The 12,969-nt window shown below is 48.0% G+C and overlaps 1 non-coding gene across 1 annotated transcript; it reads left to right on the top strand.

The window, feature by feature from the left end:
- The first annotated feature begins 11,578 nt into the window (after positions 1-11,578).
- LOC128571425 (small nucleolar RNA SNORA68) lies at positions 11,579-11,701 on the top strand. Its single transcript, XR_008375841.1, has one exon. It is a non-coding gene; the product is annotated as a small nucleolar RNA SNORA68 (small nucleolar RNA).
- The last annotated feature ends 1,268 nt before the right edge of the window (positions 11,702-12,969 follow it).

Genomic DNA, 12,969 nt, shown 5'->3' with positions numbered 1-12,969 from the left:
ATGCTGGAGGTGGTGGGTTCAAACCCAGCCCCAGCCAAAAACTGCAAAGCAAAACAAACAAAGAGTTCCAGCCTGTTCTGCCTAATGTTATTACTTTCTCCCTGTGGAAAGAAAGAATATGACACTCCAGGGAACTAAAGTTTATTGTTTATTCAGTCAATCAAGCACCCACAGTGTGCAGAGCTAGTATCAAACCAGGATTTAAAAGTAGAAGACAAGTTCTTCCCCTGAAGTATCTGTAAGATTAATGAAGACATTCTCTCTGCCCTCAGGGCAGAACTCTCAAACTGCATGGGGTAGGATGAGCCTCAGGTTTTAGGGGTATCCTGATCTGATAGGGAAAGTATGAGTAAAATAAATTTAAGGACAAAAATATAAGGAAAGTCATCCTGCAAATTAAAGACATAAAGGCTGTGAGACCTTTAGAACAGGCAGAAAGACCAAAATGGCAAGTAGAGACCATGTGTTCTGAGGTTCTCTCCAAGCAGGAGGGAGAAGCAGGCCCAGAATGCAAATGACTTTTAAGCAAAAATTCTAGAATACAGAAAATCCATTTTTGTCCTGAAAGAGGCCACGATCTAGTTGAGTCACATCTAACATGCTTATTTGAGCTAACGAGGGGTAGAGCAGAGGGATGAGAAGAATTGTGGTTATAAAGGTAATAGGAGCGTCTTCCAATCCCAGGCTGCAAGACTCCCAGTGCTAGGGCTGGAACTCTGTAAACGCAGACATCTCTCCTGCCATCTCATCCGGACTCTTCTGCCTCTGGCTGAACACCTCTACTCCACTGCAGGCCAACTGTTTATGCTTCCTCGACCAAAATCAGTAGCTCTGGGTTTGCAAGCCCTTTTCCCCCAAAAAGCCAGGTTTTGAAAGAAATGGGAATCTCTTAGTCCAATTCTAGATTCCCTGAGGAAGGGACCCATTGGCACAGCTAGGGTGAACTAGTGCTCACTCCTTGTTCAGTCAGCTGTGGCCAGGAGGTGTAGGTACACTGGGCCCTCTTAGATGGGGAAAATTGGGAGGTCACAGTGTAAAAAGGAATAGGATACAACACAACAGAGCAATAAAAAGGAGCTTTTATACAGGCTTTAATTTAATTAAAATCTGCAGGGAAGGCTCGGTGCCTGTGGCTCAAGCATCTAAGGCGCCAGCCACATACACCTAAGCTGGTGGGTTCAAATCCAGCCTGGGCCCACCAAACAACAATGACGGCTGCAACCAAAAAATAGCCGGGCGTTGTGGTGGGTGCCTGTAGTCCCAGCTACTTGGGAGGCAGAGGCAAGAGATTCGCCTAAGCCCAAGAGTTTGAGGTTGCTGTGAGCTGTGACAGTACGGTACTCTACTGAGGGCAACAGCTTGAGGCTCTGTCTCAAAAAAAAAAAAATCTGCAGAGAATTATGCTAAATTTGAAAAACATTAAAATTGCATACCATATAGTCTATTTGTATAAGATTCCAAATTCCAAAATTGTTGAAATAAAGAATAGGGGTTTCCCTGTAGTCCCAGCTACTCGGGAGGCTGAGGCAAGAGAATCACTTAAGCCCAGGAGTTGGAGGTTGCTGTGAGCGGTGTGACGCCACGGCACTCTACCGAGGGCGGTACAGTGAGACTCTGTCTCTACAAAAAAAAAAAAGAATAGAGGTTTCTAGGGGTAAGGAGGAAAAGACTGTTATAAAAGGACCATGCAGGGACTCCTTGTGGCCGTAGAACGGACTACTGCAGTCAATCCACAAACCTATGCATGTGATAAAATAACTTAGAACTAAACATGCACAAAGGCAAACAATTAAAACTGGGAAAATTGGGCTGCACCTGTGGCTCAAAGGAGTGGGGGCCAGCCCCATATGCCAGAGGTGGCGGGTTCAAACCCAGCCCCAGCCAAAAAAAAAAAAAGACTGGGAAAATCTGAACAAGATTTGTGGATTTTTCTTTTTTTTTTTTTGTAGAGACAGTTTTCACTTTATTGCCCTCAGTAGAGTGCCGAGGCGTCACACAGCTAACAGCAACCTCCAACTCCTGGGCTTAGGCAATTCCCTTGCCTCAGCCTCCCAAGTAGCTGGGACTACAGGCACCCCCCACAATGCCGGGCTATATTTTTGTTGCAGTTTGGCCGGGGCCGGGTTTGAACCTGCCACCCTCAGTATATGGGGCCGTGCCCTGCCCACTGAGCCACAGGCGGTGCTCAAGATTTGTGGATTTTATCTGTATTGATATCCTAGCTGTGTTATTGTACTCAAGTTTTTTTTTGTTTTGTTTTGTTTTTTTTTGTGGTTTTTGGCCGGGGCTAGGTTTGAATCCGCCACCTCCGGCATATGGGACCGGCGCCCTACTGCTTGAGCCACAGGTGCTCCCCTGTACTCAGGTTTTATAAGATGTCACCACTGGGAGAAACTGTGTAGAGTACATGGGATCTCTCTGTATTGTTTACAACTACCTGCAAATTGGCCCAGCATGGTGGTTCATGCCTGTAATCCTAGCACTCTGGGAGGCTGGAGAGGGTGTATCTACATAGTTCAGGAGTTCGAGACCAGCCTGAGCAAGAGCAAGACCCTGTCTCTACTAAAAATGGGAAAATTAGCCTCGGCGCCAGTAGCTCAGTGGTTAGGGCACTGGCCACATGCACTGGGGCTGGTGAGTTCAAACCCAACCTAAGCCTGCTAAACAATGATAATAACAACAAAAAAATAGCCAGGGCGGCGCCCATAGCTCAGTGGGTAGGGCGCCAGCCACATACACTAAGGCTAGCGGATTTGAGCCGGGCCTGGGCCTGCTAAACAACAATGACAACTGCAACCAAAAACTAGCTGGGTGTTGTGGCGGGTGCCTGTAGTCCCAGCTACTCGGGAGGCTGAGGTAAGACAATCACTTAAGCCCAAGAGTTGGAGGTTGCTATGAGCTTGGACGGCACAGCACTCTACCAAGGGTGACATAGTGAGACTCTCTCTCAAAAAAAAAAAAGATAGCCGGGCATTGTGACTGGCGCCTATAGTCCCAGCTACTTGGGAGGCTGAGGCAAGAGAAACGCTTAAGCCCAAGAGTTGGAGGTTGCTGTGAGCTGTGATGTCACAGCACTCTATGGACGGTGACATGATAAAACTCTGTTTCAATAAATAAATAAATAAACAAATAAATACTAGGAAAACTAGCTGGGTATTTTGAAGGGCACCTATAATCCCAGCCACTTGGAGAGGCTAAGGCAAGAGGATTGCTTGAGTCCAAGAGTTTGAGGTTTCTGTGAGCTATGATATGACAGCACTCTACCCAGGGCACAACAACAAAACAAATAAAAAAAATAACTACATGTGAATTTGCAATTATCTCAAAAGGGTTTTTTTTTAAATTTTTAATTTTAAAAAAAGAACAGCTCCTGGTGGTGCCTGTGGCTCAGTGGGTAGGGTGTTGGCCCCATATACCAAGGGTGGCGGGTTCAAACCCGGCCCTAGCCAAACTGCAACAAAAAAATAGCTGGGCATTGTGGTGGGCGCCTGTAGTCCCAGCTACTCGGGAGGCTGAGGTAAGAGAATCGCTTAAGCCCAGGAGTTGGAGGTTGCTGTGAGCTGTGACACCACAGCACTCTACCAAGAGCGATAAAGAGAGACTCTGTCTCTAAAAAAAAGAAAAGTATAATATCAATTGTATCAGGGGGTCCTCAAACTGCGGCCCGTGGGCCACGTGAGGTGGTGTCATTGTATTTGTTCCCATTTTGTTTTTTTACTTCAAAATAAGATATGTGCAGTGTGCATAGGAATTTGTTCGTAGTTTTTTTTTTTAAAACTATAGTCCGGCCCTCCAACAGTCTGAGGGACAGTGAACTAGCCCCCTGTTTAAAAACTTTGAGGACCCCTGGATTATATATAATAAGCACAAATATAATAATCACAGGTCCCAGAGATTAAGATGTGGACATTGGGGGGCGTCACCTAACCCACTCTAGAGAGGTAGGAGCAAATAGCTGGTTACTAGAATTCTGAGACAACACAGAAGGAAAAGGAGCCTTAAAAGAAGGAAGTTCAAGTTTAAAGCATTTTGAATTGGAGGGCTTGTCAAGATAGTGAGTAGGCAACAAGATAAATGTTTCAGCAAAGACCTGGGCTAGATGCTCGGCACCTGTGGCTCAAGCGGCTAAGGCGCCAGCTACATACACCTGAGCTGGTGGGTTCAAATACAGCCCGGACCCACCAAACAACAATGACGGCTGCAACACAAACAAAAATAAATAACCGGGCATCGTGGCAGGTGCCTGTGGTCCCAGCTACTTGGGAGGCAGAGGCAGGAGAATCGCTTGAGCCCAGGAGTTGGAGGTTGCTGTGAGCTGTGATGCCATGGCACTCTACCCAGGGCGACAGCTTGAGTCTCAAAAAAAAAAATAATAATAATAAAGACCTGGGCTAGAGCTACAAGTTGTTCCCAACAGTGGTACAGCTGAAGAGGAGTGGGCAAGCTAACCTGAAGACAGGAGGCAGAAAGTGTGGGCTGAAGGCAGACCCTGAATAATGCCAGCCTTGGGGGTTAGGCTGGAGACCAGAGGCTGCCCAAGAAGGGAAGAAAAACCAGGAGAAAAGAGGCAGCCTGCAAGTCAAGCAAGAAAACAGACTCAGAAAATGAATTCAATAGTGTCATGCTTATAGGAGAAGGGCTAAAAAGAAACCTTTGTTTTCTCTTTTGAAAAAAATGTATTCCTATGAAAGAACATTTGAAATGCAGAGTTGGGCTCAGAGCCCGTAACTCAGTGAATAGGGTGCCAGCCTGACTGAGGCTGACGGGTTCGAACCCAGCCTGGGCCTGCTAAACAACAATGACATCTGCAACCAAAAAATAGCCAGGCCTTGTGGCGGGCGCCTGTAGTCCCAGCTACTCAGGAGGCTGAGGCAGGAGAATCGCTTAAGCCCAGGAGTTGGAGGTTACTGTGAGCTGTGATGCCACAGCATTCTACCAAGGGCAACATAGTGAGACTCTTAAAAAAAAAAGAAAAGAAAAGAAAGAAGGAAGGAAGGAAGGAAGAAAAACACACAGAGTAGAAAATTACAATCAATATAGTTACATCTACCTGTTGTTTCTATGTATAGGTGAGCTTTCAAAAATAAAAAAAGACCATATATGTGCAAATGTGTTGTATGTTCACGTGCGTGCCTGCCTTGATTTTCAACACAGGCATCCTTCTTTAAATTCGCCCTGAAGATCTGTCTCCAGTTAGGGAGACTGAGTGCTGGCCCAGGGAAAGCATGCGGGTGACCTCTGGACCTAGGCACCTTCTGACACCTCCTGCTGCGAAAGCCGGAAGCTGCTGCACCAGTTTGGCCTGTGCAAACACCAGGCACTTTTTACTGGGTCAATATTTCACATCCGTTGTCGGGGTCTAACCCACCTTCAACATCTGCTCCCTGGGATGTTCTCTGCCCTGCCCCCCGTGACCCGCCGCTTGGTCTATTTCTCCAAAAAGAGAATCTCTCCGAGCTCCCCAGGGCTTTCTCTACCTCGATGCTTCTTGGGGCTTATCTTTTTAACCTTCTTCAAACCCTCTAATCTTTGCCTGAGCCAATAATCTCCTTTAAGTACATGGAGAAACCCCTTCTACCTGGAAGCCTTCCCTGGCTCCTGTGCACACTGGGGCCTGGTTCATGCTGTGATTTCATGTTGGATTCAGTGATCCTTGCCTGCCAGCGGGCTCAGAACATGTTCTGACCAGTGTCACCACCTTGTGCTTCCTGCTGACAGCCAGGGGGAGCCCTGGGGACACACGTTCATTTGAATAACATCTCAAAACAGACCCAAAGAGAAAACCAATGCAAAATGTGACAAAACACACTGCAAGGGGGAACTAGAAATTGTCACCAAGACGGACATTTTTGCTCCCCACAGTTAACTAGCTGAGGCAATCACATATTTCTTTGCATATGTGCCCATCTTGTTCCTCGGCTCCCAAGCACAGGGACCGGCTCTGTGTTCTCTGTTCCTTCCCTGCAAATCTCTGGCACCAGGATTCGTCACTTATTGTACAGAGTAGCCATTAAATTCATGTGCAATTTGAAATTGCACGCTGTTTCAAATTGCACACAAACTTTATGGCCACCCTGTACTATTCAAACCCAGCACGTGTTAAGTGCTTACCCTAAATAAGGGCTGTTATTAAACCCTTTCCTGGACAAGGGAACCAAGGCTTAGTGAGGATAAAGACTTGAAGGTTGCACAGGTGCAGGAGGCCAGGCTGGACCAGGGTTTAGGTTTTTAACACCATACTGTTTGGGGAAACAGCAAACTCAGCTGTGGCAGAGTGGGAGGGGTGAGTGTGAAGCCTGAGTCTAACTTCCTCCTATCCAGCCTTTGTCCTCTCTGCAATAAAGTTCACAGTGCAGGAAATTCCCTGCAAGTGACAGTGACTCTTAAACTTTCCGGAAGATAAGATTTGCCAGACCAGAGCCTCCCTCACCACTTGCCATCCCTTCAGCTAACATTCAGTAACACCTCCTTTGTTAATAGCCTGGCCTCCTAGCTCAGCCTGGACAAATCCCGAAAAGAGACCCTAGTGACCAGCCAGACCAACCCCCATCACTGGGGTACCCATCCCTACTGCCTCACCCAACCAACCTCTCCTTCCCTCCCTCTCCCTCCTTCTCTTCCTTCCTTCTTTCCTTCTTTCTGGAAGTTTCTGCAGTTCAGCTCCTGCTTAACCAAAGAGAAGCAACTGTTTTGTTGTTTTGTTTTTTTTAAGACAGAGTCTCATTTTATTGCCCTCGGTAGGGTGCCATGGTGGCATAGCTCACAGCAACCTCAAACTCTTGGGCTCAAGTGATCCACTTGCCTCAGCCTCCCAAGTAGCTGGGACTACGGATGGCCACCACAACACCCAGCTAGTTTTAGAGATAGGGTCTCACTCCTGCTTGAGCTGGTCTCAAACTCCTGAGCTCAAGCCATCCATCCTCCTCAGCCTCCCAGAGTGCTAGGATTACAGGCGTGAGCCATCACGTCCAGCCCCAGAAGCAACTATTGATGTCAAGCAGTGGGAACATTTGGATCTGGGCCCAGGAGATACCTTTGAAACAAAAATTAACTCGAGTCCAAGAAACAACTATACATGAGGATCTTGGAAATGCAGACACTCCTGGTTATAAACCCCAGCCAGTGCCAGACACAGCATCTGCAAGGGTGTTGTTAATCAGCTGTCATAGATTCAATAAACAAACAGTCCTCCCCATCACCAGGGCATCTCATCCAGGCTCCTGCCTCCAGAAATGACCATCCAGAGATGAAAACTTCTCTTCAGAAGAAACTGAGGAGGAATTTTAACAGTTTGCTCAGAGCTTCACAACCTTTGTTGTTGGGAAATTCTTCCTCTAGCCAACCTCAGTCTCTGCTAATACATCCTGAGCGACAGAATTATTTTGCTGTTCTTTCACGTCTGTCACATAGTATCTCCTTCTCTTTTATTCTTTTTTCGGAGATACTTTATTGTGATAAGAACACTTAATATGAGATGTTACCTCTTAACAAAAAAAATTTATTTTTTAAAGACAGCATCTCACGGGCAGCGCCTGTGGCTCAGTGAGCAGGGCGCCGGCCTCATATGCCGAGGGTGGCAGGTTCAAACCCAGTCCCGGCCAAACTGCAACAAAAAAAAAATAGCCGGGCGTTGTGGCGGGCACCTGTAGTCCCAGCTACTCGGGAGGCTGAAGCAGGAGAATCGCCTAAGCCCAGGAATTGGAGGTTGCTGTGAGCTGTGTGATGCCACGGCACTCTACCGAGGGCCATAAAGTGAGACTCTGTCTCTACAAAAAAAAAAAAAAAGAAAGACAGCGTCTCACTTTGTCACCCTCAGTAGAGTGCTGTGGTGTCACAGCTCACAGCAACCTCCAGCTCTTAGGCTTTGGCGATTCTCTTGCCTCAGCCTCCTAAATATCTGGGACTACAGGTGCCCACCACAACGCCTGGCTATTTTTTGTTGCAGTTTGGCCAGGGCCGGGTTCGAACCTGCCACCCTCAGTATATGGGGCCAGTGCCCTACTCACTGAGTTATAGGAGCCATACAAAAGAATATGTTTTTGTTTTGTTTTGTTTTTGGAGACAGAGTTCACTATGTCACCCTCAGTGAGTGCTGTGATGTCACAGCTCACAGCAACCTCAAACTCTTGGGCTTAAGTGATTCTCTTGCCTCAGCCTCTGGAGTACCTGGGACTACAGGCGCCCACCACAATGCCCGGCCATTATTTGTTGCAGTTTGGCCGGGGCCGGGTTCAAACCCGCCACCCTTGGTATATGGGGCTGGTGCCCTACCCATTGAGCCATAGGCACCGCCCCAGTACTTTGAAAACACTTTAACAGGGCGGCGCCCCATATGCCGAGGGTGGCGGGTTCAAACCCAGCCCCGGCCAAACTGCAACAACAATAACAAAAAAAAAACAAAACAATAGGTGGGTGTTGTGGCGGGCGCCTGTAGTCCCAGCTACTCAGGAGGCTGAGGCAAGAGAATCGCGTAAGCCCAAGAGTTAGAGGTTGCTGTGAGCCGTGTGACGCCACGGCACTCTACCTGAGGGCAGTACAGTGAGACTCTGTCTCTACAAAAAAAAAAACAACACTTTAACAGGGCAGGAGAGGTGGCTCATACCTGTAATCTTAGCACTTTGGGAGGCTGAAGTGGGTGGATTGCTTGAGGTTAGGAGTTTGAGACCAGCCTGAGCAAGAGTGAGACCGCATGTCTACTAAAAATAGTAAACCTAGCTGGGCATTGTGGTGGGCACCTGTAGTCCCAGCTACTCAGGAGGCTGAGGCAAGAGAATCTCTTAATCCCAGGAGTTTGAGGTTGTTGTGAGCTGTAACACCATGGCACCCTACTCTGAGTGACAGAATAAGACTCTGTCTCAAAAATAAACAAATAAAACATTTCAAGAAAAATTTACTTTTTTAAAGAGGGCTCTCACTATGTTGCCGAGCGAGGCTGGTCTCATTCCTCCCGCCTCAGCTTCACTAGTCCCTGGGACTATAGGCATGAGCCACCATGCCCAGCAGTCAAAATTCCTTTTAGGGAAATGATATCTAGGGAAATATTACGCCTGTCAGTGGGTATTGATAGGAACTCAGCACTGAATTCCTATTGAGGAACAGTGGAGAAACGCCCTGTGAACATCCGTGGTTGGGTTCTCTTAATGTTCCACCCCATAGGCAGTAGTACCCCAGGCATTCTGCAAAGCTTGGATAGCTTAGCCAATTGGCTTCCCTTTCCTTCTCTACTGCTCTTTCAGGATGCTCCACCTACTGACTGCCGGACACTGCCTCGTCTGACTTGCCACTCAAAATGCCCACCCTTCCCGGCTCAGCACCTGTGGCCCAAGGGGCTAAGGCGCCAGCCACATACACCTCAGCTGGTGGGTTCAAATCCAGCCTGGGCCTGCCAAACAACAATGATGGCTGCAATCAAAAAATAGCCAGGTAGGGCAGTGCCTGTGGCTCAAGGAGTAGGGCGTTGGCCCCATATACTGGAGGTGGTGGGTTCAAATCCACCGCAGCCAAAAACTGCAAAAAAAAAAAAGCCAGGTGTTGTAGCGGGCACCTGTAGTCCCAGCTACCTGCAAGGCGGAGGCAGGAGAATCGCTTGAGCCCAGGAATTGGAGGTTGCTGTGAGCTGTGATGCCAGAGCACTCTACCCAGGGTGACGGCTTGAGGCTCTGTCTCAAAAAAAAAAAAAAAAAATGCTGCCCCTTCCCAGAAGCCTCCCTGGCCACTGCCCAGCACTGTAGAGTCCCTGACTGATTCGGAATTGAATTCTGAGACAATTGGTTCTGTTCTTGTCCCCTATCCTTTCCATCCCCCACCCAGCCAAGAATCAAGAGCCAGAGCCTCTTCCTATTCAATATCTCCCCTGTGTAGGAACTTAACCAAATGACACATCACCCCTTTCCCATGCTACCTGGAGATCAGGAAAGATGGTGGCTGTGGGCAGCTTGCGTTTCGGACCGTTGTCCTATCAACTCAGTTCCAGAGTCCACAGCAGGAAGAGGGGGGCTGGACCTTCAGGGTCTGGCTCCAGGACGCTTGAGCTTAAAAAAAGCAGTGCCCAGAGCCCCCTGCTGGGGAGTCTGGGGCTCAATTTAACACTCCCACTCCCTCAAAGGCCCTTTCCAAGGATGTCAAGAGTTGTCGATACTTTCAGAGTGGTTATATCATGTCACAAATATTAAAATGCACTCACATCCCACATGAAATGCAATTTATACACAAATTATATGTAAGTTGAGTTGCAATTGATTGGTTAGTATTTTGCTTTGTAGCCATTTATTTCAATCTTTATCTGATTCCATTTTGCAATATTCCTCTTTCATTTTGAAAACATTTTTCCAGTTTTCAATCATTGTCCCTTGACCCTAAGCCACTGTGCCTAAGGGACAGGCCAGCAGGGCCAGTGCCTAAATTAGCTTGATTAGATTCGCAGGTCCCATAGCTCATCAACTCCAGAGCCCATGGGCAATGTGCCCACTCTACTATCCATCCAACTACCAGTTCATCCATCCATCCATCCACCACCCATCCACGTATCTATCTATCTGAGCTGCATATGGTAGAAGAAAAACACCTGGGCAGAGTCTAGAGCAGCCACGCGTAGTGTGAGACTGCCCTCTGCAGATTGTTCCAGGAAGGTGCAGGTGGGGAGCTCCTCTCAGGCTGAGATCAACCCCACCACTCACTCACTCACATCTATGGAGCGCCAACCTATAACTGGCACCAGGTACATAAAGCATGGTCCTGTCCACACCACCATTTTGTAGCGGAGCAGCAAACACAGAAACATATGATTACAGTTCAGTGCAATGACTGCCACAAGAGATGTGTGCACCAGGTTCTATGAGACCACTGAGAAGGAAGGGAATGAGTTTGGGCCAATAGGGAAAGTCATCACAGGGAAGGTGACATTCAAACTGAGCCTTGAAAGATGTGTAGGAGTGTTCCAGGAAGTGATGGGAAGGAGAGTCATTCAGAGCAGAGGTACAACACTGTGGAAGTGCGGGCTTGTTGGGAGCCATAAGAGGTGTGGCACAGCTAGAGCATGCATAGTACCCAACGAAGACCCAGCCAGGGCCAGCTACAGTGGCTCATGCCTGCCTCTAGCACTCTGGGAGGCTGAGGCAGATGGATTGCTTGAGTTCAGGAGTTCAAGACCAGTCAGAGCAAGAGCAAGACCCCATCTCTAAAAATACCCAGCTGTTGTGGCAGGCATCTGTAGTCCCAGCTACTTGGGAGGCTGAGATAAGAGGATCGCTTGAGCCCAAGAGTTTGAGGTTGCTGTGAGCTGTGATGCCATGGCGCTCTACCAAGGGCGACATAGTGAGACTCAGTCTCAAAAAAAAAAAAAAAGACCCAGCCAGAGAGGCAGGTGGGGCCAGATAGTGAGGACACGAACCCAGCATGGTGATGCAGTGCGTACCTGTAGTCCCAGCTACTTGGAAGACTAAGGTGGGAGGATCACTGGAAGCCAGGAGTTCAAGGCCACAGTGCACTATAATTGTGCCTGTGAACAGCCACTACTCTCCAGCCTGGGGAACACAGCACAGCCCCACCTCTTAAACAATAGTAACAAAAAAGAGGACATGTAGCACCTAAATCCAAAACGCAAGAATTGCTGTTCCTTGTAGCAGTTGTTTAAACAGGGGTGCTAACAGCAAACCCCCGTGGGGAGCTGAGGTTATGCCCCTCAAAGTGAATTTGGAGGTCAGGGCTTGCTGGAGCCAGAGGTTTCAGCCACCCAGTTCCCTAGTCAGCCCCAAGTCAGGGTTACCAGGTAATCGCTGTGCCTGACAAGTTGTGCCAGGCCACCAAGCAGGCACTCAATGGAGGTTTGCCCCAGATCCCATCCAGGGCAGTAACCTCCTCTCTCCTTTTCTACATACCCAGGCACAGGTACCTGAGTCCACTTGGCCCAGACCCTGAAGGTGGAGGAGACTGCTGTCAGCAAGTACTACAGGCCCACAGTCACCCAGCTTCATGACTTCAAGGTCAAGTTCCCACTGCCCTACCAGGTTCTGCTTGGCCAGCTCAAGCCACATGTCACCATCAAGAGGCCTAGCACTTTCTTCTACATTCAGGGCCCTCTCACCCTGCCCAAATAAACACATCAAGACACACACACACAAAAATAAATAAATAAATAAATAAAAATAAAGAAATAGGACATGATGCTTGGGCCAGAACTCTGTGCCAAACAGGAGGCAGATCCAGCCACACAGAGAGTCCAGGGTAAGGGGTAATCGGGCAGACCCAGGATAGGGACAGTGGAGACTGAGCTGCAGCAGCCATCTCTCAGACAGTCTCAGCTGAAGGCATCAATACAGAGAAGACGGGAGCTTTCGGGTGGGAATCAGGTGGGACAAAGGAGCAGAGTGCCTAGAAGAATTGGGAGAGTTTCCAGAACACCTCTGTCCTCTGTGCTTCCACCTCCCTGAGCATTCCCTGCTCAGCCACAACTTTCCTGCCTAGATAGGAACCCTGGCTTCACTGTCAACTGGCTTTAAGACTTTGAGCAAGTCACTCAATGATACACCAGCCAGTTTCCTCGTTCTTAAGGGAGAATATCATAGTAGTACCTACATAGCAAGGTTATTGGAGGGATTAAATGAGGTGAAAGTATGGGAAAAACATACTCAACTCAATGCCTTGTATCTAGAAGTTCAATAAATGTTATCAAGTTCCCCATGATTCCTTTATTTATTTATTTTTTTTAGAGAATAAGTCTTGCTCTTTCACCCAGGCTGAAGTGCAGTGGCATCATCATAGCTCACTGTAGCCTCCTGGGCTCAAGTGAGCCTTCTAAAGCACCAGGATTACAGGTGTGAGCTTATCACGCTCAGAAAAATGTATTTATTTTTAATTAAGCTAAACTTGGCTTGGATTCTGTTACTCACGAGAGTAGAAATGAATATCCAGAGTAGGGTTCATATGATGAACCTTGAGGGAAACTGAGGGACTTGGCTGAGCTGGGAAGAG

Source organism: Nycticebus coucang, chromosome 18, assembly GCF_027406575.1.
Source record: "Nycticebus coucang isolate mNycCou1 chromosome 18, mNycCou1.pri, whole genome shotgun sequence".
In the NCBI taxonomy this organism is placed as follows: Eukaryota; Metazoa; Chordata; class Mammalia; order Primates; family Lorisidae; genus Nycticebus; species Nycticebus coucang.
The sequence above is the reverse complement of the archived record's forward strand: the minus strand, read 5'-3'. Positions and strand labels throughout refer to the sequence as shown.